Below are 26,744 nucleotides of genomic sequence, written 5' to 3' on the forward strand. Positions count from 1 at the left end.
ATTGTGTTGAGAGCACCCATAGTCACCCGGAGTTCCTGTCAGGTTAATGTGTGTATGGTAAGCCCCCCAAGTTGTCATGCGCCCCCAGTAAGTCTGGAATTTGTAATTTTTGTACGTCAGTCTATAAAAATCTAAAAAACTAACAAGAACATATAATAATTTTGTAAAAACAACCATTAAACAGTGAACTGTTTGAACAAAGTAATAATTCAGTGCAAGAAAAAAGGTAAAGAAGGAGGAATGCTAAACAACAACATCTCCCTCTCATGTGAATGTACTTCCCAACCACCCAACAGGCCACACAACATTTCACATAACCAGCATGTTTAGGCATAACGTTTAACTCTTCCCATCCCCACAGAGGTAAATTGCATATACATTTTTTTTTTTTTAAAAGAAAATAATTTTTTTTTTTTTTTTTTTTTTTGAAAATTGAACACAATCTCACCCATCAATGTTCCGCTTCATGTCTCTTGGATGGTAGAACTCATGGCATTTTTATTGATAGGGTCATTTCTGTCCTTTTTTCGTTTGCCATAGCCCACTAGCTGCCATCGGTTTCTTCCCTGAAGTGAGCTCTGATCCGATTGCTCCTCAAGATCAATGCTCCCCTGGGTATCAAAGTCCGGGGGAGTGTTGAAGGTTATGTTTAGTCCCTTGGAGAGAGTCCCTAGGTCGTGTGGTTCTTTATAGGTAAAAGACTTGCCGTCGAATGAAACAACCAAGCTAAAGGGGTACCCCCAACGATATTTAATCTTTTTGTCCCTGAGCGCTCTAGTTATAAAAGCAATGTCCCTTCTCCTCTGCAGCGTGTTGGGGCTCAGGTCCAAATAGATTTGTAGGTTGTGATCCATGTATAATATGTCTCTTAGTTGGCGGGCAGCAGTCCATACCTCCTCTTTATCTTTGTATCGTAGGAACCTCAGTATCACGTCTCTCGGAGGGGCTTTGTCTGGTGGGGGAGGTCTGAGGGCCCTGTGGACCCTATCTAATTCCACATTTGGAGCTTGTTGGTCTTTCTTCAGATGGCGAAATAGATCTTGGACATAAGTTTCCAATTCGGTATTAGTGATTTTCTCTGGTATACCGCGGATCCTTAGATTATTTCTACGGTTTCTATTGTCCATATCATCTAGTCTGTCCTGTAGTGCGGACATTTTAGCTTCATGTATGTTAGCTTGTGTTATAATTGAATCAGTCAGGGTATTCAGTGTCTCCTGTGTCCCCTCTATATCCTCCAGTCTAAGCCCAATCTCTGAAACCTCTTTTCTTATAGTTGAAAGCTCCGATTTGATTAAGTTCTTTAAGGAATCAAAGTCTGTTTTTGAAGGGAGATTGGCAATATCAGATTTTAATTGATTCATTAGCTCCACTGGAACCACTTGTTGTTGAATGTTGTCTGTATGAGACTGTGTGCTGCTCCCTGTGTCTCTTTGCTCCGTATTAGTCGTGTCATTGGTGCAGAAAAAGTTGCTCACAGACACAGGCAGCGTTGCTTGTTTATTAGCTTTATCCATTTTTGGGCCCTTTCTTGTTGCCATTGCGGTCGAAGAATAAAACTTCCTTTATCACACTTGGGAGTACACTGTTCCCCTTCGCCAGTTTTAATAAACACCAGCAGACCGGAACACCAGGGAAATGAGGATATGAGACTGTTTATTTTCCTTCCTTGTATTTAAGCTTTACATGTGGGTAGCGTGCCTGGTTTTTCGGTCACTTGTGTCTTATTTACATTACTGCTGTGCCCCTGTTGTGGTGTCGGCAAGTTCCTCTATGATTCGTCCAGCCGCATATCTAAAGTAACGGGCTTACGCCACGTGAAAGTGTAGCTCAGATCTCAGCATGTTTAATGACGTGTACCCGATTGGGATATGTGCGGCAGTGTCGGCCAGATTGACTATTTGTAGCCTACAGGGCTGTTTGACAGTACGCCCCGGGCTAAATGTATTTCCACCTCTGTCACTCCATACACCCATGCAGAGACCGGGAGAGCTGATGGTATTATTAGGCAAGATGGCGCCGGTCCCCGTGGGTATATGAGCGTGTCTTTACAAGTGCTGATTACAGACCTGCGGTCACGGCATGGCTCCCCTCGGGTTTCCGCGAACGCAGGGTGTCTTTAGGTGTGAGTTGTGGCCGTCTGCAGTGTCGGTGGCCGGTGGCAGTATGAGGGAAATGAGTTATCCAGACCGGAGCTCTATCTCAGTGCGGCCATGTTCCGGCACGGCCAGGCTCCGCCCCCCAATTTTGTAATTATTTTAACTATTTTAGCTATTAAATAGTTCTTAACTATTTAATAGCTATTGTACCTGGTTAAAATAAATACAAAGTTGCCTGTAAAATAAATATAAATCCTAAAATAGCTATAATATAATTATAATTTATATTGTAGCTATATTAGGGTTTATTTTACAGGTAAGTATTTAGCTTTAAATAGGAATAATTTATTTAATAAGAGTTAATTTATTTAGTTAGATTTAAATTATATTTAACTTAGGGGGGTGTTAGTGTTAGGGTTAGACTTAGCTTTAGGGGTTAATCCATTTATTACAGTAGCGGCGAGATTCGGTCGGCAGATTAGGGGTCAATAATTGAAGTTAGGTGTCGGCGATGTTAGGGAGGGCAGATTAGGGGTTAATACTATTTATTATAGGGTTATTGAGGCGGGAGTGAGGCGGATTAGGGGTTAATAACTTTATTATAGTAGCGGTGAGATCCGCTCGTCAGATTAGGGGTTAATAAGTGTAGGCAGGTGGAGGCGACGTTGAGGGGGGCAGATTAGGGGTTAATAAATATAATATAGGGGTCGGCGGTGTTAGGGGCAGCAGATTAGGGGTACATAGCTATAATGTAGGTGGCGGCGCTTTGCGGTCGGCAGATTAGGGGTTAATTATTGTAGGTAGCTGGCGGCGACGTGGGGGGCAGGTTAGGGGTTAATAAATATAATATAGGGGTCGGCGGTGTTAGGGGCAGCAGATTAGGGGTACATAAGTATAACGTAGGTGGCGGTCAGCAGATTAGGGGTTAAAAAAATGTAATCGAGTGGCGGTGATGTGGGGGGACCTCGGTTTAGGGGTACATAGGTAGTTTATGGGTGTTAGTGTACTTTAGAGCACAGTAGTTAAGAGCTTTATAAACCGGCGTTAGCCAAGAAAGCTCTTAACTACTGACTTTTTTCTGCGGCTGGAGTTTTGTCGTTAGATTTCTAACGCTCACTTCAGCCACGACTCTAAATACCGGAGTTAGAAAGATCCTATTGAAAAGATAGGATACGCAATTGACGTAAGGGGATCTGCGGTATGGAAAAGTCGCGGCTGGAAAGTGTTCGTTAGACCCTTTCCTGACTGACTCCAAATACCGGCGGTAGCCTAAAACCAGCATTAGGAGCCTCTAACGCTGGTTTTGACGGCTACCGCCAAACTCTAAATCTAGGCCTTAGTTCATTATAGTAATTTTATTTAGATTTCTATTAATTATATTTAAGTTAGGGGGTGTTAGGTTTAGGGTTAGACTTAGGTTTAGGGGTTAATAACTTTAATATAGTGGCGGCAATGTTGGGGGTGGCAGATTAGGGGTTAATAAATGTAGGTAGGTGGCGTTGATGTTAAGGCCAGCAGATTAGGGGTTAATAATATTTAACTAATGTATGCGAGGCGGGAGTGTGGAGGTTTAGGGGTTAATATGTTTATTATAGTGGCAGCGAAGTTGGGAGCAGCAAATTAGGGGTTAATAAATGTAGGTAGGTGGCGGCGACGTTGGGGGTAGCAGATTAGGGGTTAATAAATATAATGTAGATGTCGGCGATCTTGGGGGCAGCAGATTAGGGGTTCATAAGTATAATGTAGGTGGCAGCGGTGTCCGGAGCGGCAGATTAGGGGATAATAATATAATGTAGGTTGCGGCGATGTAGTGCGGTAAGGAGCAAAATTTTGTTCAACGCTCAATTCTTGTCTGGGTTGTAAAAACCCGTAATACCAGCGCTGTCTGTAAGTGAGCGGTGAGCATAAACTGCTCGTTAGCACAGCACAGCCTCTAACGCAAAACTCGTAATCTAGGTGAATGTTCTGTAAGTTGTGGTAGATGCCACTCTGTATTAAAAGTACAAAATTAGCATCTTGCTCACTGAGATATCAGTGCTTTCATCAACAATCATTGTATGAAATTTCAGATTATGAACTTCATTCATTATTTCTTCTCTTATGATCGAGCTGATTGAGTTGAGGAATTCAAAAGCATAATTCTTGCTTCTCCAGCTATCTGGAATCTTTAAATAACGAGCCATAAGTTCATGAATTTCTTGTATTGATAGTATCAAACTGTTCCGTTTCACAGCCAGAAGTACATCTCTTATAAGAATTTTTATTTTCTCAGCATTTGCACGTTGGCATTCAGCCAAGGCCAATCTATCCGCTTTCTCTTTGTCAGTTTCAGTTAACATGCCACGCAATCCAAACAGATTTGCTAGCAGAATTATTTTCCTTAAGAGCTTGCACAGCAGACAAATGTACCTTGGTTGCTAGATGACGCTTCATGTAATCAAGTTTCCATCCGTCATCCCAGGTCTTACCGGTAGAGAAAGCAGTAGCTACTTTCCCTTCAGCGCATACTGTACAGATCACACCAACATCAGGTTTATATGTAAATATCTCCCCAAGTCGAATGCGAATCTTCTTTACTGATGTGTGTGAATCAGTTTCAACCATTTCAGCTAACCAAGCTTCCTTTTTCAAACGCTGGCACTGGAAGTGGTGGAGCTGGTGCTCTACTTCCTTCCTTAGGTGTAGTAGATCTCTTTTTGAATATATAAAACATTTTTTTCTAGTTATAAAAAATTAACTTAGAATTAATGACAATGATATTATATATATATATATATATATATATATATATATATATATATATATATATATATATATATATATATATATAATTCCAAGAAAGGTCACTCACAGGACATGACAGTAGAAAAACATCTTTATTTCATACGATTCATCATAGTGTGTCAGTCGACGTTTCGGCTTTTTCAAGACAATCTAAAAGCATAATATACATACAAACATTAATATTTAAACAATAATTACAAAAATTACATAAAGAACACAGATAAACATTGTGACCACCCCTTATAACTACACAAATACCAACCCATGTATTAAAAGTTGAGAAATAGAACCTTGGATACATCACAGATAACATATTATATCCAGAAAAAAATTATTCCCAGGGGTTTTCGTATTAAAAATATGCCAACTCTGGGCCAGAACAACATGGACTTTTGTAGAAAGTGGGGTGCAATTGCCAACAAATGTTCACTTGACAGGGTATTACGTGTTATAGAAGAAGTGACTAGGCTTAAGAAAAATACTAAGTCTGATATTGTTACATTGGAAAAACTTTAAAAACAAAAAATTACAGGTAATGGAAATTGACTATCGTGAAAAGAGGGTGTATTCTTGGTTAAATGGTAAAACACAGAACTTTAGACGCAGATTTAGAGACAAAAGCACCCATGAACAGCTGGTTACAGTAGATACTAATGGTGGGGATTCTAGTGGTCCAGAGTGCAATGATACCAATGGTGACAATAGGGATTCACGTAGAGTTCTGCCAAGATCTCAAAACAAACACCCTTCTTTTCCAAAAAAGGACGAAAGAAAAAGAACTGAGGGCACATAAGAAGGGGGGCTATAGGGAAAAGACACACAAATGTTTAATGGATAATGCGGTTACCAACCTGAGCAGTAGGGAGTTATCCCTACATGAAATACTATTACTTAACAGGGGATTCAATTATGTTCCTACTCCTAAACATGATACGTTCACTGATCAGGTTGAATTACACCGCTTCCAAAGGCAGCTTAAATTAACCTCTTAATGACCACAGAACTTTTCCATTTTCTGTCCGTTTGGGACCAAGGCTTTTTTTTACATTTTTGCGGTGTTTGTGTTTAGCTGTAATTTTCCTCTTACTTATTTACTGTACCCACACATATTATATACCGTTTTTCTCGCCATTAAAATTGAATTTCTAAAGATACCATTATTTTCATCATATATTATAATTTACTATAAAAAAATAAAATATGAGGAAAAAATGGAAAAAACACACTTTTTCTAACTTTGACCCCCAAAATCTGTTACACATTTACAACCACCAAAAAACACCCATGCTAAATAGTTTCAAAATGTTGTCTTGAGTTTTGAAATACTCAATGTTTACATGTTCTTTGCTTTTTTTGCAAGTTATAGGGCAATAAATACAAGTAGCACTTTGCTATTTCCAAACCACTTTTTTTCAAAATTAGCGCTAGTTAGATTGGGACACTGATATCTTTCAGGAATCCCTTAATATCCCTTGACAACAACTAGATCGATGTGGTGAGTGCATATTCGTTTATTTCCTGCATATGTCAAGAACTGTTGCTGTGACTAAACGCAGAGTGGCTAACTGACTATACGTTGTGAAGTCAGAGGGATTACACGCTACTCTCTATCCCTGAACACCCTTCTCTTTGATTGTTCTACACTCTAGCTGAAGTCATTTTTTATCTACTTAAAGGCTAACTGGACTTTGTGTATATATATACTTTTTTGAAAGAACCGGTTGCCATATAAATATTAACTTTTCCCAAGATACCCAGCAACATTTCATTTGTTGTAGCTTATAAATACCACTTTTTTCTTCTTCTTTTCATATCCCTTGACATGTATATTTTTTTTTTTAGAAGACATCACAAAGTATTGATCTAGGCCCAGTTTGGTATATTTAATGCCACCATTTCACCGCCAAATGCCATCAAATTAAAAAAAACGTTACATTTTTCACAATTTTAGGTTTCTCACTGAAAATATTTAGAAACAGCTTGTGCAATTATGGCACAAATGGTTGTAAATGCTTCTCTGGGATCCCCATTGTTCAGAAATAGCAGACATATATGGCTTTGGCGTTACTTTTTGGTAATTAGAAGGCCGCTAAATGCTTCTGCGCATCACACGTGTATTATGGCTAGCAGTGAAGGGGTTAATTAGGTAGTTTGTAGGGAGCTTGCAGGTTTAATTTTAGCTTTAGTGTAGAGATCAGCCTCCCACCTGACACATCAGACCCCCTGATCCCTCCCAAACAGCTCCCTTCCCTCCCCATCCCACAATTGTCCCCGCCATCTTAAGTACTGGCAGAAAGTCTGCCAGTGCTAAAATAAAAGGTATCTTTGAATTTTTTGATTTTTTTAGCATATTTACATATGCTGCTTAGGATCCCCCTTAGCCCCCAACCTCCCCAATCCTCCCCCAAAACAGCTCTCTAACCCTCCCCCTCTGCCTTATTGGGGGCCATCTTGGGTACTGGCAGCGGTCTGCCAGTATCCAATTTGCAAAAAAAAAAAGTTTTTTTTTTTTTTTCTGTAGTGTAGCTTCTCCTCCCCCCACAGACTAACCCCCCCACCCCCTGACTGATATTTTTTTTTTATTTATTCCCCCCCTTTTTCCCACTTTTAACTTTAACAATTTTTTCTGTAGTGTAGTGGTTCCCACCCGCTCCCTCCCCATGCACGCACAAATCGCTTTCACCACTTTCCCATTCAAAAAGAAACCCTACACAGTCCAAATTTAGGGACATAGAATTTCACCATCCAAGATGAAATGAATTAGCCGTCCAATATGTCAAGGTTGAAAGTATAAAATATAACTTTTATTAGCAAGTGCAGGTAAAAGTTCTTATCATATTGTACATGTATATCAATATCACAGCAAGTGAACCAGTTAGCCACTATTCACCACTCCAACATGTTTCGTGCCTGGACTGGCACTTCGTCAGGAATAGGGTTACCTGTGATTGGTTCAATTTAAAAATCATGCAACAACCTATCATGAATGACCTGTTTCTTTAAGCCTATCAGGACATGTAATAATGTACACGTCATGAACTTGTTTCAGCAGCATAGGTCCGCATTCAGAAGGGAAATCTTACAAGCATTAAAAATTTAACATATAAACTTAACTCCTATACAAATAGGTGATATTAGAAATGTGACCTGGGATTTAACAAATACGTTATCGAAGCTTCTTGTCAGTAACATACATTGCTATAGATCTCACTCTATTGTTGCTATTCGTTACTAAGTTGGTTAATATATAGCAAATCAATAACTTAGATACATTTGCACAATATACAAAGTATATAAAGTATATAGCGAATCAATAGCCTTGTCTAAATTTAAACAGAAATCTAAATTTGAACCCCCGAACATACACCATTCCATTAAGACTTATACAGGGAGTGCAGAATTATTAGGCAAATTAGTATATTGACCACATCATCCTCTTTATGCATGTTGTCTTACTCCAAGCTGTATAGGCTCGAAAGCCTACTACCAATTAAGCATATTAGGTGATGTGCATCTCTGTAATGAGAAGGGGTGTGGTCCAATGACCTCAACACCCTATATCAGGTGTGCATGATTATTAGGCAACTTCCTTTCCTTTGGCAAAATGGGTCAAAAGAAGGACTTGACAGGCTCAGAAAAGTAAAAAATAGTGAGATATCTTGCAGAGGGATGCAGCACTCTTAAAATTGCAAAGCTTCTGAAGCGTGATCATCGAACAATCAAGCGTTTCATTCAAAATAGTCAACAGGGTCGCAAGAAGCGTGTGGAAAAACCAAGGCGCAAAATAACTGCCCATGAACTGAGAAAAGTCAAGCGTGCAGCTGCCAAGATGCCACTTGCCACCAGTTTGGCCATATTTCAGAGCTGCAACATCACTGGAGTGCCCAAAAGCACAAGGTGTGCAATACTCAGAGACATGGCCAAGGTAAGAAAGGCTGAAAGACGACCACCACTGAACAAGACACACAAGCTGAAACGTCAAGACTGGGCCAAGAAATATCTCAAGACTGATTTTTCTAAGGTTTTATGGACTGATGAAATGAGAGTGAGTCTTGATGGGCCAGATGGATGGGCCCGTGGCTGGATTGGTAAAGGGCAGAGAGCTCCAGTCCGACTCAGACGCCAGCAAGGTGGAGGTGGAGTACTGGTTTGGGCTGGTATCATCAAAGATGAGCTTGTGGGGCCTTTTCGGGTTGAGGATGGAGTCAAGCTCAACTCCCAGTCCTACTGCCAGTTTCTGGAAGACACCTTCTTCAAGCAGTGGTACAGGAAGAAGTCTGCATCCTTCAAGAAAAACATGATTTTCATGCAGGACAATGCTCCATCACACGCGTCCAAGTACTCCACAGCGTGGCTGGCAAGAAAGGGTATAAAAGAAGAAAATCTAATGACATGGCCTCCTTGTTCACCTGATCTGAACCCCATTGAGAACCTGTGGTCCATCATCAAATGTGAGATTTACAAGGAGGGAAAACAGTACACCTCTCTGAACAGTGTCTGGGAGGCTGTGGTTGCTGCTGCACGCAATGTTGATGGTGAACAGATCAAAACACTGACAGAATCCATGGATGGCAGGCTTTTGAGTGTCCTTGCAAAGAAAGGTGGCTATATTGGTCACTGATTTGTTTTTGTTTTGTTTTTGAATGTCAGAAATGTATATTTGTGAATGTTGAGATGTTATATTGGTTTCACTGGTAAAAATAAATAATTGAAATGGGTATATATTTGTTTTTTGTTAAGTTGCCTAATAATTATGCACAGTAATAGTCACCTGCACACACAGATATCCCCCTAAAATAGCTATAACTAAAAACAAACTAAAAACTACTTCCAAAACTATTCAGCTTTGATATTATTGAGTTTTTTGGGTTCATTGAGAACATGGTGGTTGTTCAATAATAAAATTAATCCTCAAAAATACAACTTGCCTAATAATTCTGCACTCCCTGTATGTTATGTGTCAGAGACATTAAGCATGATAGTGATAAATATGTTGTAAAATATAACATTGTCAATCAATTAGAATGGCAGGCTCTCAAGACTCTGCAAAATGATGATACAATCATCATACATTCAGCTGATAAGGGTAGGGCAGTGGTAGTAATGGATAAGGAATATTATAGAGAAGAATTGTTTTCCCAACTGAGTGAGAGTAAAATGTATGCTGTATTGTCCAATAATCCTATGCAAGCTTATAAATCTGCATTAGATACATTCCTTCGTATGGCTCTTTCTATGTGCCATATTGATGAGACCATTCTCAAATGTTTGATTAATGAACATTCTAGGTACCCTTTTATTTATACTATACCAAAAATACATAAGGATTCTCTAAAACCACCTGGTCGTCCCATTGTTTCAGCTATTGGTTCTTTATGCACAATATGTTGATTTTTTTCTACAAGGAACTGTGCCAAAAACCAAAGCTTTTCTCCTTGATTCAATTGAATTAATTACAATTTTGAATAGTCAAAAGTTTCCAGATCATGATATTCTGGCCACATTGTATGTGGCGAGTTTATATACCTTTATCCCACATCATTTAGGTCTTAGAGCTGTACGAGAAAATCTTTCTGCTGATAATGATTATTCTGGTCCACCTATTGAATTTATTATTGAGTTGTTACATATTTGCTAACACATAATTATTTCAGGTTTGAAGATACATATTATCTTTAACAAATAGGCACTGCCATCGGGTCTCCCATGGCACCTGATTATGCCAATCTTTTTATGGCATTGTTTGAGGATCTTTATGTGTTTGACAAATTTAACTCTAATATTCTATTATATCGTCGTTATATTGACGATTTGTTTGTAGTGTGATCTGGAAGTGAATCAGAATTGTTATCATGGTATGCAGATTTAAACAGCAGTAAATCTAATGTCAAGTTTAAACTGGATTATAGTGGTACTTCTATTAACTTTTTGGACTTATGTATATACAAGACTAATAACCATGATACTTGTAAACTTAATACTAAACTTTTTTCAAAACCCACGGATAGGAACACATTGCTAACTTATCAAAGTTTTCACCCTCCCCAATTGAAACTAGGGATAATTAAATCACAATTGTTGCGGGTGGTCCGCAATAATACTACTGAGGATGATAAGATTACACAGTTCAATTTAATGAAGAATACATTTTTGGCCAGGGGCTATAAAGGTGCAGACATAGACAGGATTTGGTCAGGAATTATTGATCTTGATCAAAACAAGATTATTAATAAAACCAATAGTCCGAAGAAATCAGTTCAAGCATTAAATTACATCACTACCTATACTCCATATAGCAATATTGTTAAAAAAAGCCCTTACTAAGTATTGGTCTCTTATCTCCAAGGATTCTACCTTGCCATTTAATTCAACCCCCTTGTATGGTATATAAATGAGGGAGGAGCATTGGAACAAGAGCTAAACCTGGATGTTTTAAGTGTGGTAATTGTGTTACCTGTAATACATTACAAACGGGCAATTCTTTTTATCACCCATATACTCATCAAAAGTTTTCCATTAGACACAGACTTACATGCACTTCAGAGCCGAGTCAGGAGCCAAAGCGAATAGTCAGACAAGCCGGAATCAGGAACAAGGAAAACAGCAGAGTAAGGAAAAAGCCAGGGATCAGGAACCAGGAAGGACGTCAGGCAGTCAGGTAATACACAGGAACTCTCACAAACAGGTCTGAGACAACGCAAAGGCAAAGCATACTGAACAGAGGCCCTTTAAATAATAAGTGATGACATCACAATTCTGAGACTGCATCCTGTCTCACATGGATGATGCACACCAGTCTGGCCATAAAAGGAAGTGCAGGAAATGAGCAGCATCCCCCACAATGCACCATAGTCAGGAAGAGAGGTGAGTAAAATGGCTGTCAGCAGCACATGGCAAACACAACAGGAAAAAACACTGACAGTACCCTCCCCTCAACGACTCCTCCCCCGCGGGAGGACAAAAGGCTTATTGGGGAAACGGGCATGGAATGCACGGAGGAGGGCGGGAGCATGAACATCAGAGGAGGGAACCCAAGAACGCTCCTCCGGACCATAGCCCCTCCAGTGAACCAAATACTGTACACGGCCCCTGGACATACGAGAGTCAATAATGCTGCTCACCTCATACTCCTCATGGTTGTCAACAAAGATAGGACGGGGACGAGGCAACACAGTGGTAAAACGATTATAAACCAATGGTTTCAAGAGGGAGACATGACAAACATTTTAGATGCGCATAGCAGGAGGAAGGTCAAGAACGTAAGCCACAGGATTAACCCGTCGGAGTATTCGAAAAGGACCAACATAATGGGGAGCCAATTTAATGGAAGGCACACGAAGGTTCAAGTTGCAGGAGGACAGCCAAACTCTCTCACCAACCTGGTAGGAAGGTGCGGGCAGACGCCTACGATCAGCCTGGAACTTTTGGCGCTGCATAGAACGATGAAGGCAATCCTGAATCTGCATCCACGTAGAACGGCTTTGCCGGAGATGCTCTAGTGCTTTAGTTCGAAGATTCTCAGGAACAAAACACTTACCACTAGGTTTCTCAGGAGGTGCATTGGTTTGTGCAGCCAGGATCTCCTCCCCCAAGGGAGAAGTCAAATTAGTACGTATGGTAGCCAAAATATGGTCAGGAGGTATAACAGGAGTAGGTACAGACTCCTCCTTGGACAGAGGCGAAAATTGTCGAGAGAGGGCATCAGCCCTAACATTCTTACTACCAGGCAGGTAGGAGACCACATAATTAAACCGAGACATAAATAGCGCCCAACTGGCCTGTTGGGGCGACAAACGTTTTGCTTCAGATAGATAAGTTAAATTCTTGTGGTCAGTAAGAATGAGCACTGGCACGCTAGAACTCTCGAGAAGATGCCTCCATTCCTTAAGTGCCAAAATGATGGCCAGTAATTCCCTGTCGCCAATTTCATAATTGCACTCCGCTGGAGACAATTTCTTACAGAAGAAACCACACGGATGCAAGGAACCGTCAGGCGTAGGACGTTGAGACAAGAGGGAACCTACTCCAGTCTCAGACGCATCAACCTCAAGAACGAAAGGCAGGATAGGGTTAGGATGAGCCAGAACTGGAGCGGAAGCAAAGGCAGCCTTAAGACTATCAAAGGCCTTAATGGCAGTAGGTGACCAATGGAGTGGATCATTCTCTTTACGGGTCATGTCTGTGATAGGTTTGACCAAGGAAGAAAAGTTTTTAATAAACTTTCTATAGTAATTGGCGAACCCCAAAAAACGTTGAATAGACCAAAGACCAACTAGGCGAGGCCACTGCAGAATTGCACATAACTTGTCAGGATCCATGGAGAACCTTGCTACGGAGATAACATAACCTAGGAAGGTTACTTGAGTCTGATGGAACTCACATTTCTCGAGTTTACAAAACAGGCCGTTCTCACGTAGTCTCTGAAGATCCTGTGTATCATCAGAACGATGAGCCTCAAGTGTGGGTGAGTGTATGAGGATGTCGTCTAAGTACACCAAAACACACTGTTGCAACATATCTCGTAGGACATCATTAATAAATTCCTGAAAAACAGCAGGAGCATTACATAGGCCAAAGGGCATTACAAGATACCCATAATGCCCGCTCCTGGTGTTAAATGCTGTTTCATTTTTGGCCCTCCTTAATCCTAACGAGATTGTATGCTCCTCTCAAATCAAGTTTAGTAAAGACCGTAGCTCCCTTGAGGCGGTCAAAGAGTTCTGTAATAAGCATTCTTAATGGTAAGACGATTAAGACCCCTATAATCGATACATGGTCTTAACTTGCCACCCTTTTTCTTCACAAAGAAGAAGCCAGCCCCTGCAGGAGAGCAGGATTTGCGGATGATCCCCCGCGACAGAGCATCGGCAACAAACTCCTCCATAGCACAATTCTCTGCAACAGACAGAGGGTACACCAGGCCCTGAGGAGGAATGGATCCGGGTTGCAGGTCTATGGCAAAATCGTAAGACCGGTGAGGAAGCAACGTACCGGCACGCACCTTGTCAAACACGTCTAGGAACTCTCAGTACTCCTCTGACAATTGAGATACCGAAGAAGTGCACAAGACTTTAACTGGTTTCCGAAGACAAGTGGAAATACATTGCGGGGACCACAACAAAATTTTGGGCCTGCGCTTGTCGAGACTGGGATTGTGCTTTTGGAGCCAGGGACAACCCAGAACAACCGGAAAATGCGGAGAGTTTATCACCTGGAACTGGAGGGTTTCAAAATGGAGAGCCCCAACAGCCATGGGCAACGGAGCAGTTTCGTGAGTAACGAGTGCGGGCTGAAGGGGCCTCAATAGCAAGCGGAACGGACCAAGGCAAAACAGGAATGGAGTGCTTTGATACAAAAGCACTGTCAATGAAATAGCCCGCAGCACCGGAGTCAACAAGAGCCTGAGTGACTATGGAGGAGTCCACCCAGGAAAGGACAACCGTGACCAAAGGTTTCTCCTTAAGCGGTTCCGGGGACGAGAATAAACCATTCAAGGTCTGCCCCCGACAGGACCTTAGGTGTGAGCGTTTCCTGGCCGTGTAGGACAAGACTTCAAAAGGTGACCCTGTAACCCGCAATAGAGGCAGAGCCCCTCCCTCCTCCTAAAGGCCCTCTCTGCCGTGGAGAGACGCGTGAATCTCAGCTGCATCGGTTCAGCAGTACCTGGTGACTCAGGACCAGGAGGCATGGGAGGAGAGGGAGGCATGGATGGGAACGAACACGTAGGAGACAACGGAACAGGAGGCTTCCGCAAGCGCTCCTTGAAAGAGGGCCTCTCTCTGAGTCTGATGTCAATTAGGATCAAAAAAGACAGCAATGCCTCAAGATCCTCTGGTATATCTCTGGCAGCAACTTCGTCTTTAATCGCATGAAAGAACGCGGCAACAAGGGCTTCATTGTTCCAACCTACCTCTACGGCAAGCGTACAGAACTCAATAGCATACTGAGCAACAGATCTTGTACCTTGATGAAAGGACATGAGTCGTTTAGCAGCAGAGGAGGAGCGAGCCGGAACATCAAATACCCTTTGAAAGGAGGCCACAAATTCAGGGTAATTTGAAATCACAGGTTTATTAGTCTCCCACAAGGGATTAGCCCAGGCAAGAGCTGTGTCAGAGAGTAACAAGATGAGAAATCCCACCTTAGCTCTGTCAGAGGGAAACGTCTGAGGTAACATCTCAAAGTAAATGCCCACCTGGTTCAAAAACCCCCTGCACTGAATAGGATCGCCTCCATATCGCTGAGGTAGAGGTGCAGAACCGGACATGCTCCTGGTAGGCATAGGTGCAGCAGCGGAAACAGGAGAAGCCATAACTTGCGGGACACTTTGATCCAAATGTGCAGTGCGAGTCAGCAGGGTTTGCAGGACTAGTGCAAATTGATCCAAGCAGTGATCCTGTTTATCCATCCTTGAAATGATGGCAGGTAAAGGTGGATTATTAGCACCATCAGGATGCATGGCCTTTGCGTAATGTCAGGGTGCCAGAAATCAGACTGAGACGAGAAGTGCAAAAATAATCACACCTTTATTAATAGCAAAAAATAATAAAAAGTCCACAAGTCAAATAACAAGCCAGGAGTCAAAACCAGAGCTGGTAGTCAGACGAGCCGAGTCAGGAGCCAAAGCGAATAGTCAGACGAGCCTGAATCAGGAACAAGGAAAACAGCAGAGTCAGGAACAAGCCAGGGATCAGGAACCAGGAAGGACGTCAGGCAGTCAGGTAATACACAGGAACTCTAACAAACAGGTCTGAGACAACGCAAAGGCAAAGCATACTGAACAGAGGCCCTTTAAATAATAAGTGATGACATCACAATTCTGAGACTGCATCCTGTCTCACATGGATGATGCACACCAGTCTGGCCATAAAAGGAAGTGCAGGAAATGAGCAGCATCCCCCACAATGCACCATAGTCAGGAAGAGAGGTGAGTAAAATGGCTGCCAGCAGCACATGGCAAACACAACAGGGAAAAAACCCTGACACCAAGGCCCTCCCGCATCGCAAACACTAAAATAAAATTATTAACCCCTAATCTGCCGCTCCGGACATCGCCGCCACTTAAAATTTTTATTAACCCCTATTCTGCCGCTCACCGACATCGTCGCCACTATAATAAACTTATTAACCCTTAAACAGCCACCCCCCGCATCGCAAACAATATTTAAATATTATTAACCCCTAGGGAGATATTTATCAAAGGTCTGGCGGACCTGATCCCACAGTGCGATCAGGTCCGCCAGACCTTGCTGAATGCGGAGAGCAATACGCTCTCCATATTCAGCATTGCACTAGCAGCTGTTGTGAACTGCTGGTGCAATGCCGCCCCCTGCAGATTCCGCCAGCAGGGAGGTGTCAATCAACCCGATCGTAGTCGATCAGGTTGATTTTCGGCGATCTTTGTCCGCCTGCTCAGAGCAGGCGGACAGGTTATGGAGCAATGGTCTTTAGACCGCTGCTTTATAACTGCTGTATCTGGTGAGCCTGCAGGCTCGTCAGAGACATGGGCCCTCAAGCTCCATTTGGAGCTTGATAAATGGGCCCCCTAATCTGCTGTCCGTCCCCACCGCCGTTATAATAAACCTATTAACCCCTAAACCGCCGCCCTCCCGCATCACTACATAAATATATTAACCCCTAAACCTAACGTAACCCTAAGTCTAGACCTAACCCTAACGTAACCCTAACCCCCTAACGTAACCCTAACACACCCTAACTTAAATATCATTAAAATAAATCTAAATAAACCTTAGAATTATTATCTAAATAATTCCTATTTAAAACTAAATACATACTTACCTGTAAAAAAAAACCTAAGCTAACTACAATATAACTAATAGTTACATTGTAGCTAGCTTAGGTTTTATTTTTATTTCAAAGTTAAGTTTGTATTTATTTTAACTAGGTAGACTAGTTAGTAAATAGTTATTAACTATTTACTAACTACCTAGTTTAAAATAACTACAAAGTTACCTGTAAAATAAAATCTAACCTGCCTTACACTAAAAATTAACATTACAATAAAATAAAAAAAAGTTAAATTAATCAAATACAATTATCTAAATTACAAAAAAATAAACACTAAATTACACAAAATAAAAAACAAAATTATCCAAAATAAAAATGAATTACTCCAAATCTAATAGCCCTATCAAAATAAAAGAGCCCCCCCCTAAATAAAAAAAACCCCCTAGCCTACACTAAACTGCCAATAGCCCTTAAAAGGGCCTTTTTGCGGGGCATTGCCCCAAAGAAATCAGCTCTTTTACCTGTAAAAAAAATACAAACAGCCCCCGAACAGTAAAACCCACCACCCACACAACCAAACCCCCCAAATAAAAACCTAAGCTAACCATTGCCCTGAAAAGGGCATTTGGATGGGCATTGCCCTTAAAAGGGCATTTAGCTCTTTTACATTGCCCAAACCCCTACTCTAAAAATAAAACCCACCCAATAAAGCCTTAAAAAAACCTAACACTAACCCCCGACGATTCACTTACAGTTTTCGTAGATCGGACATCCATCCTCATCCAGGCATCAGAAGTCCTCATTGAAGCCAGCAGAAGTCTTCATCCAAGCGGGCAGAAGTCTTCATCCAGACGGCATCTTCTATCTTCATCCATACGGAGCGGAGCGGGTCCATCTTCAAGACCTCTTCTTCTGATGGTCACTGTAGAATGAAATTTCCCTTTAAGTGACGTCATCCAAGATGATAGAATTCTATCAGCCAATAGGAATTAAAGGCGAAAAAATCCTATTGGCTGTTGCAATCAGCCAATAGGATTGTGCGTTTATCCTATTGGCTGATCCAATCAGCCAATAGGATTGAGCTTGATTCTATTGGCTGATTGGAATAGCCAATAGAATGCATGCTCAATTGGCATTCTATTGGCTGATTGAAATAGCCAATAGAATGCGAGCTTCGATGAGGACTTCTGCCCACTTGGATGAAGACTTCTGCCGCCTGGATGAGGATGGATGTCCAGTCTTCGAAAACTGTAAGTGGATCGTTGGGGGTATTAGGTTTTTTTAAAGGTTTATTGGGTGGGTTTTGGGCAATGTTTTTTTTACAGGTAAAAGAGCTGATTTCTTTGGGGCAATGCCCCGCAAAAGGCCCTTTTAAGGGCTATTGGCAGTTTAGTATTGTATTTGATTAATTCAATTTTTTTATTTTATTGTAATGTTAGTTTTTAGTGTAAGGCAGGTTAGGTTTTATTTTACAGGTAACATTGTATATATTTTAACTGAGTAGTTAGCAAACAGTTAATAACTATTTACTATTAGTCTACCTAGTTAAAATAAATACAAATTTACCTGTGAAATAAAAATAAAACCTATGCTAGCTACAATGTAACTATTAGTTAAATTGTAGCTAGCTTAGCTTTTATTTTACAGGTAAGTATGTATTTAGTTTTAAATAGGTTATTTAGGTAATAATTGTAAGTTTTATTTAGATTTATTTTAATTATATTTAATTTAGGGGGTGTTAGGTTCAGGGTTACATTAGGGTTAGACTTATGCTTAGGGTTACGTTAGGGGTTAATATATTTATGTAGTGTTAGTGATGTGGGAGGCCAGAGGTTTAGGGGTTAATAACGTTAGTATAGTGGCGTTGACATTGGGGGCGGCAGATTAGGGGCTAATAAGTGTAGGTAGGTGGCGGCGATGTTCGGCCCAGCAGATTAGGGGTTAATAACTGTAATGTTGGTGGTGGCGATGTTAAGGGTGGCAGATTAGGGGTTAATAAGTGTATTTAGGGGGTGGCGATGTTCGGGCCAGCAAATTAGGGGTTAATAACTGTCATGTAGGTGGTGGCGATGTTAGGGGCAGCAGATTAGGGGTTAATAACTGTATGTAGGTGACGGCGATATCGGGGGTGGCCGATTAGGGGTTAATAACTGTAATGTAGGTGGCGGCGGGGTGTTTAGACGTGTTTTTTATGTTAGGGTGTTAGGTTTAAACATAACTTTTTCTTTCCCCATAGACATCAATGGGGCTGCGTTACGAAGTTTTTGTTTCCGCAATCGCAGGTGTTAGGCTTTTGTTTAGCCAACTCTCCCCATTGATGTCTATGGGGAAATCGTGCACATCAAAACACTGCTTGTATTTGGGAGAGGTATGGAGCTCAATAAATAAAGAATAATAATAAAAACGTCACCATATTGCCCACACAAGCCGGGTTTTACAAAACCTGTAATAGCAGCGCGATAGGGAGGTGAAATAGCGCCGCTTTTGCGGCAGTCGTTAATTTCCCTAAAGTGCTCAAAACTTGTAATTTAGCTGATTGTTTCTTTCTTATTTATTGATTGGTTACTGGTATAATTTTCATTGTTGCCATCATGGTGGTTAGTGGACCGCATATGAAATATCATTTAGGACATAATTGTTTATTGCATAGATATTTTGTAGTATATAAGAAAAAGATTAGCATGTACACTATATCCATACATCCTATTTATTCCTGTCTCTTTAAATTTGCAGTGCTTTGCACTCTTTGTTATACGGCCTTTTTTGCTATTGATCTTCATGATCTAGTCTAACTGTTGCTATTTTGATACGGTTGTTTAATGATAGAGATACATTTTCTTGCGATGCCCTTAACAGCTGTTGGTGGCGGATCCCCATATTTCTAGTTTAATCCAGTTTAGTCTTTGGTGTCTGACAGTTGTAATAGCTTCTGTGTTTAAGCGTCTGTCGGAATTACTTGAATTTGGGTACGCCATCACCTATGACATGTATTTCGGTTGTGTCCAATTAGAAAGTAGGTTGACGGCTTAATAAGGGGCTTGGCTTGTAACAGGTGCATACTTTGTCACGGAATGGCGCATGGAAACGCTGAGAGGTTTCTCTAACTGATATAGGTATGTTTGTACGCTTATAGTGGTGGTAAACATATTTGTGGTTTTGGCTTTATGCTTATGGGAGAGTGACCTGTAATATATAGCAAGTTATGCAGTTATGATATAGCGATTTAGTATGATAAGGGGTTATAGCAGTGGATGTTTGTTATATATTTACATTTGTAGCCGTTGTTGCTCTGGTGAGTATGACATTTTCCAATACTATGTGAACACCATGTTAGTATATGTTCTGTGTACCATGCCACAATGATTTAATGCTAGTTGAAGTTACACCAGTGAGTTGATATTTTGGGTACTAATGGGAGGCTACTGGTATTTATAAAAGTGCACAATAAGTGTAATGAACAGATTATTGCTACAATGTTTCTTTCTGCCAGGATCTCTTTAGCATGTAAAATGTATCAGCATTGAACTCTAAACGAGATTACAACTTAAAATTATCATTTTGTTGATCTGGATATAATATGTTATCTGTAATGTATCCAAGGTTCTATTTCTCAATTTTTAATACATGGGTTGGTATTTGGGTACGTATGAGGGGTGGTCACAATGTTTATCTGTGCACTTTATATAATTTTTGTAATTATTGATTAAAGAAACAGTCTAGGCCAAAATAATCTTTTCATGATTCAGATAGAGCATGTAATTTTAAACAATTTTCCAATTTACTTTGATCACCAATTTTGCTTTGTTCTCTTGGTATTCTTAGTTGAAAGCTTAACCTAGGAGGTTCATATGCTAATTTCTTAGACCTTGAAGCCCACCTCTTTCCGATTGCATTTTAACAGTTTTTCACCACTAGAGGGTGTTAGTTCACGGATTTCATATAGATAACACTGTGCTCGTGCACGAGAAGTTATCTGGGAGCAGGCACTGATTGGCTAGACTGCAAGTCTGTCAAAAGAACTGACAAAAGGGGCAGTTTGCAGAGGCTTAGATACAAGATAATCACAGAGGTTAAAAGTATATTATTATAACTGAGTTGGTTATGCAAAACTGGGAAATGGGTAATAAAGGGATTATCTATCTTTTAAAACAATAAAAATTCTGGTGTAGACTGTCCCTTTAGATATTAAATTTTTGTATGTATATCATGCTTTTAGATTGTCTTGAAAAAAGCTAGATGCATAGCCGAAATGTCGACTGACACACTATGATGAATTGTATAAAATAAAGATGTTTTTCTACTGTCAAGTCCTGTGACTGGGCTGTGTAACGCCCCTGCAGTCTTCCAGGCATTTGTCAACGATGTCTTCTGTGATGTAATGGACTTTAATTCCTATAAGAGGTTTTATATTGTATAATATTTGATTTGAACCACAACTGCAGATTCTTATTATTTTTATTAGTAATAAATTTTATGTAGCAGAAATCTTGCCGTGAAAATATAAAACAAATAGGATCGCAACAGGTTGTAAATAATTCACAGAATTGAGCAAAGATTCTGCTTAATTAATCTTAGGTAAAGATTTTAGTTTAACTCTAATGTTGCCTTATGGTTGTAATGGGGAAGTGCAACAGAGTAAACATGAAATCACAACCTTTGTATAATTTGCTATAGTTATAAATATGTTAACAAATATGTGCACAGATGAATAGTATTATATGCATACAGGAGTTTAAAGTGAATGTAAAGTCAGCTTGTTCTCTAAAGTTCTGCGTAACAGTGAATTTTAAATAACATGAGTTTAATTAATCAAATTTTTAAAAAAATTGTAATTACCGTGATTTTTATTGATTATAGCCTTGCACCCGTCATTGTAATCCTCCGCCCGGCATTTTCGCTAACTCTGTGTGATTGTATGCACAATCCTTACAACCAATTACTGGATTAACCACGGGGGGACCAAACCCCTTTCTGTGTCGTCACGCGTCCGTATTGCGCTTGCGTTAGACTGCTCTTCCTACGTTTTACTCAGAAGCTCGTTCACATTTCACATTTCGCGCATGCGCAATTGGATAATTATCGGACTTCATTCATTCAAGAAATCTTATAGCGCTAGGTAAGTTTATTTTAAAGGGGCTACGTATTCGACAATCACATATGAATAAATGCTAACTCAAAATTTCCACAACAATTATAAACATAAAGATTGCAAAAAAACTATTTCTAAATTTACTTACAATCCTATATTTTCGATATACAACTTGTGAATATTACGGGGATGAGGATCATATGCTTTGCTTCGCTACCCAACGATAGTATTCAGTGAATGTATTGATTCACTGAATACTATGTTGATTGACAGCGGAATCGGGGTTTGACGCATGCGCAGTGATTAGCAGAGACGGGAGCGCGCATTGCCACTACGTAAACAGCTGGTGGGACCGCTGTATACGTAATGTTGAACAGAATAAGGAAGTTTAGAGTGGGAGGAGCAGGTATAGTCAAAGACCGATATTTAGAAATGTATATAAAAATATTATTACACATTTTATGAGAAAATGAAAGTGGCGTTTTTTTTATTATACTTATAAACTATTGAATTATACTTTCCTAACATACAAAATTTACATTCACTTTAAGTTAAATGAGTATATATTTATGTATAACGTTTAGCATATGACAAGTTAAAGAGTTACTTTTATATTTAAGCAAAAGTAATGACATGAAAGGTTCTACCTGAATCAATGAATGATGAGAAACACTGCAGATATTTTGAAATGAAGACCAAACTTTATCCAGAAATTGGTAGTTGAATCCTGTGCAGAGCAAACTGTGAAACAGATTAAGTTGGAGTGTGATGTCACAGTTGAAGGTAGAGCTTAAACAGAACAGCAATGAAATGATGTAAGAGAATCCAAAAGGAGATTTAATCTGTGCAATTAAAGTGTAGATCCTGCAAACAAACGGCTAGATTTGGAGTTTTGTCGGTAACGACCCGAAAAACTAACGCCAGCTTTTTTCTGGCCGCACCATAAAAATAACTCTGGTATTGAGAGTCCACATTAAGGCTGCGTTAGGCTCCAAAAAAGGAGCGTAGAGCATTTTTAACGCAGCTTCAACTCTCGATACCAGAGTTGCTTACGCAAGCGGCCAGCCTCAAAAACGTGCTCATGCACGATTCCCCCATAGGAAACAATGGAGCTGTTTGAGCTGAAAAAAAACCTAACACCTGCAAAAAAGCCGCGTTCAGCTCCTAACGCAGCCCCATTGTTTGCTATGCGGTAACACTTCCTACGTCTGCACCTAACACTCATGTTAGGTGCAGACTGATGTTAGGTGCAGACTGATCGGAACAGCCAATAGAATGCGAGCTCAATCTGATTGGCTGATTGGATCAGCCAATCGGATTGAACTTGATTCTGATTGGCTGATTCCATCAGCTAATCAGAATATTCCTACCTTAATTCCGATTGGCCGATAGAATCCTATCAGCCAATCGGAATTCGAGGGACGCCATCTTGGATGACGTCCCTTAAAGGAACCGTCATTCGGCTAGTAGGCGTCGGGAGAAGAGGATGTTCCGCGTCGGAGGTCTGCAAGATGGATCCGGAAGAAAGAAGATTGAAGATGCCGTTGATAGAAGACTTCATCCGGATCATGGACCTCTTCAGCTCCCGCTTGGATGAAGACTTCAGCCGGATCATGGACCTCTTCAGCTCCCGCTTGGATGAAGGCTTCAGCCGGATCATGGACCTCTTCAGCCCCCCGCTTGGGCTTGGATCAGGACATCGGAGGAGCTCTTCAGGACGGATCGGTGAACCTGGCAGGGTGAAGATAAGGTAGGGAGATCTTCAGGGGCTTAGTGTTAGGTTTATTTAAGGGGGGTTTGGGTTAGATTAGGGGTATGTGGGTAGTGGGTTGTAATGTTGGGGGTGTATTGTATGTTTTTTTTTACAGGCAAAAGAGCTGAATTCTTTGGGGCATGCCCCGCAAAGGGCCCTGTTCAGGGCTGGTAAGGTAAAAGAGCTTTGAACTTTTGTAATTTAGAATAGGGTAGGGCATTTTTTTATTTTGGGGGGCTTTGTTATTTTATTAGGGGGCTTAGAGTAGGTGTAATTAGTTTAAAATTGTTGTAATATTTTTCTTATGTTTGTAAATATTTTTTTATTTTTTGTAACTTAGCTCTTTTTTATTTTTTGTACTTTAGCTACTTTATTTAATTGTATTTATTTGTAGGAATTGTATTTAATTAATTTATTGATAGTGTAGTGTTAGGTTAATTGTAACTTAGGTTAGGATTTATTTTACAGGTAAATTTGTAATTATTTTAACTACTTTAGCTATTAAATAGTTCTTAACTATTTAATAGCTATTGTACCTGGTTAAAATAAATACAAAGTTACCTGTCAAATAAATATAAATCCTAAAATAGCTATAATATAATTATAATTTATATTGTAGCTATATTAGGATTTATTTTACAGGTAAGTATTTATCTTTAAATAGGAATAATTTATTTAATAAGAGTTAATTAATTTCGTTAGATGTAAATTATATTTAACTTAGGGAGGTGTTAGTGTTAGGGTTAGACTTAGCTTTAGGGGTTAATACATTTATTAGAATAGCGGTGAGCTCCGGTCGGCAGATTAGGGGTTAATAAGTGTAGGCAGGTGGAGGCGACGTTGTGGGGGGCAGATTAGGGGTTAATAAATATAATACAGGGGTTGGCGGTGTTAGGGGCAGCAGATTAGGGGTACATAAGGATAACGTAGGTGGCAGCGCTTTGCGGTCGGCAGATTAGGGGTTAATTATTGTAGGTAGCTGGCTGCGACGTTGTGGGGGGCAGATTAGGGGTTAATAAATATAATATAGGGGTCGGCGGTGTTAGGGGCAGCAGATTAGGGGTACATAAGGATAACGTAGGTGGCGGCGCTTTGCGGTCGGCAGGTTAGGGGTTAATAAGTGTAGGTAGGTGGAGGCGACGTTGTGGGGGGCAGATTAGGGGTTAATAAATATAATACAGGGGTCGGCGGTGTTAGGGGCTGCAGATTAGGGGTACATAAGGATAACGTAGGTGGCGGTCGGCAGATTAGGGGTTAAAAAATTTATTAGAGTGTCGGCGATGTTGGGGGACCTCGGTTTAGGGGTGCATAGGTAGTTTATGGGTGTTAGTGTACTTTAGAGTACAGTAGTTAAGAGCTTTATAAACCGGCGTTAGCCCAGAAAGCTCTTAACTACTGACTTTTTTCCTGCGGCTGGAGTTTTGTCGTTAGATGTCTAACGCTCACTTCAGAAACGACTCTAAATACCGGAGTTAGAAAGATCCCATTGAAAAGATAGGATACGCAATTTACGTAAGGGGATCTGCGGTATGGAAAAGTTGCGGATGAAAAGTGAGCGTTAGACCCTATTTTGAGTGACACCAAATACCGGCGGTAGCCTAAAACCAGCGTTAGGAGCCTCTAACGCTGGTTTTCACGGCTAACGCCAAACTCCAAATCTAGGCCAAAGTTATTAGAGGCAAATAAGTTGTTTTAGAACAGACTTAGCTTCTCAGATCCTGCATCTAATGAAGTGAATGAGAATTACCAAGCACTGAGGAAAGAAAGTGCTGCCGATTTATACAGGTGTTGGATTAAGGAGGTTTGTTTTCTTAAAGCTGTAGTAAATGAATTAAGAGGTTTGTTTCTTAAAGGTAAAGAACATGGTAAATAAATATGACAGTGACCTCCTCAACCGCACTGTCATCGTCTATCTGGATGACATTCTTGTTTTCTCTTCCACTTTAGAGGAGCATCATAGACACGTGAGACAGGTGCTTCTACGTCTCAGAGACAATTCTTTGGTAGCCAAGCTAGAAAAATGTGAGTTTGATCAAGTTCAGATCCAATTCCTTGGTTATGTCATCTCGAAGGAGGGTTTTGCCATGGATCCTGCTAAACTCAACGCAGTTCTAGAATGGCCTTAACCTACTTCTTTAAAGGAATTACAGAGGTTCTTGGGGTTCTCTTACCGCAAGTTTATAAAGAACATTTCTCAAACAGTCGCTCCACTCACTGAATTGACAAAACAGAACAAAGATTGTAAACACTGGCCTCCTGAAGCCATAAATGCCTTCTCTTGTCTAAAAAAGGCCTTCTGTTCAGCTCCTGTGCTCCGCCGCCATCCTGATCCTGACCTACAGTTCACTTTAGAGGTTGATGCGTCCGAGATAGGGGCTGGAGCAGTTCTAACCCAAAGGGATCCTTTGACTTGCAAGTTACACCCTGTAGCCTTTTTCTCTAAACGCTTTACTCCTGCTGAGAGGAATTACGACATGGGTAATCGTGAACTCTTAGCCATTAAAATGGCTTTAACTGAATGGCGTCATTGGTTAGAGGGCACCGCCAATCCCATTCAGATTCTCACCGACCACAAGAATCTGATTTACCTAGAGACTGCTCATCGACTCAATCCTCGACAGGCCAGGTGGGCCATGTTCTTTTCCCATTTTAACTTTGTGGTCTCTTATCTTCCTGGGACCAAGCACAAGAATGCGGATGTCCTTTCCCGTCAGTTCCCTCACTCATGTGACTCCTCTGAAGCTCCTATTGAACACATCATACCCCCCTCATGTATGGTTGCTCAACTAAATACCACCCTTCTGCAAAGATTGCAACATGCCCAGTCTAGTAACCCTCCTGGAGCCCCTGTGGCCTCCGATATCCTCTTTGTACCTCTGAACCTATGCACCCCTGTGCTAGCCTGGGCTCATGATAGCAAACTCTCAGGACATCCTGGTTCGACTAGGACTTTCAAGCGTCTTTCCCAACATGTATGGTGGCCTACTATGAAGTCTGACGCTCAGGATTATGTGAAAGCCTGCACAACTTGTGCTGCCAACAAAAAACCCTGATCCTTGCCTCCTGGCTTGCTCCAACCATTGTACATTCCCAAACAACCATGGACACACATAACAATGGATTTCATTGTGGACCTTCCTCCTTCTGACCACCATACAGTTATCTGGGTTGTGATGGATCGCTTTTCCAGACTGGCTCATTTGTACCCCTAACCAAACTGCCTTCTGCCCAAGAATTATTGTCTCTTTTTCTCTTGCATGTGGTACGACTT

General features: G+C 40.7%; 1 long non-coding RNA gene across 1 annotated transcript in view; it reads right to left on the reverse strand.

The window, feature by feature from the left end:
- Positions 1 to 4,735: 4,735 nt before the first annotated feature.
- Positions 4,736 to 26,744, reverse strand: part of LOC128647534 (uncharacterized) — a 36,307-nt gene continuing 14,298 nt past the window's right edge. Inside the window, exons 2-3 of the long non-coding RNA XR_008400363.1 lie at positions 4,951 to 5,033; positions 4,736 to 4,818 (exon numbers count right to left, since the gene is read on the reverse strand). This is a non-coding gene — a long non-coding RNA (uncharacterized LOC128647534). The remainder of the gene's footprint in view (positions 4,819 to 4,950; positions 5,034 to 26,744) is intronic.

This window comes from Bombina bombina, chromosome 1 (genome assembly GCF_027579735.1).
Source record: "Bombina bombina isolate aBomBom1 chromosome 1, aBomBom1.pri, whole genome shotgun sequence".
Lineage (NCBI taxonomy): Eukaryota > Metazoa > Chordata > Amphibia > Anura > Bombinatoridae > Bombina > Bombina bombina.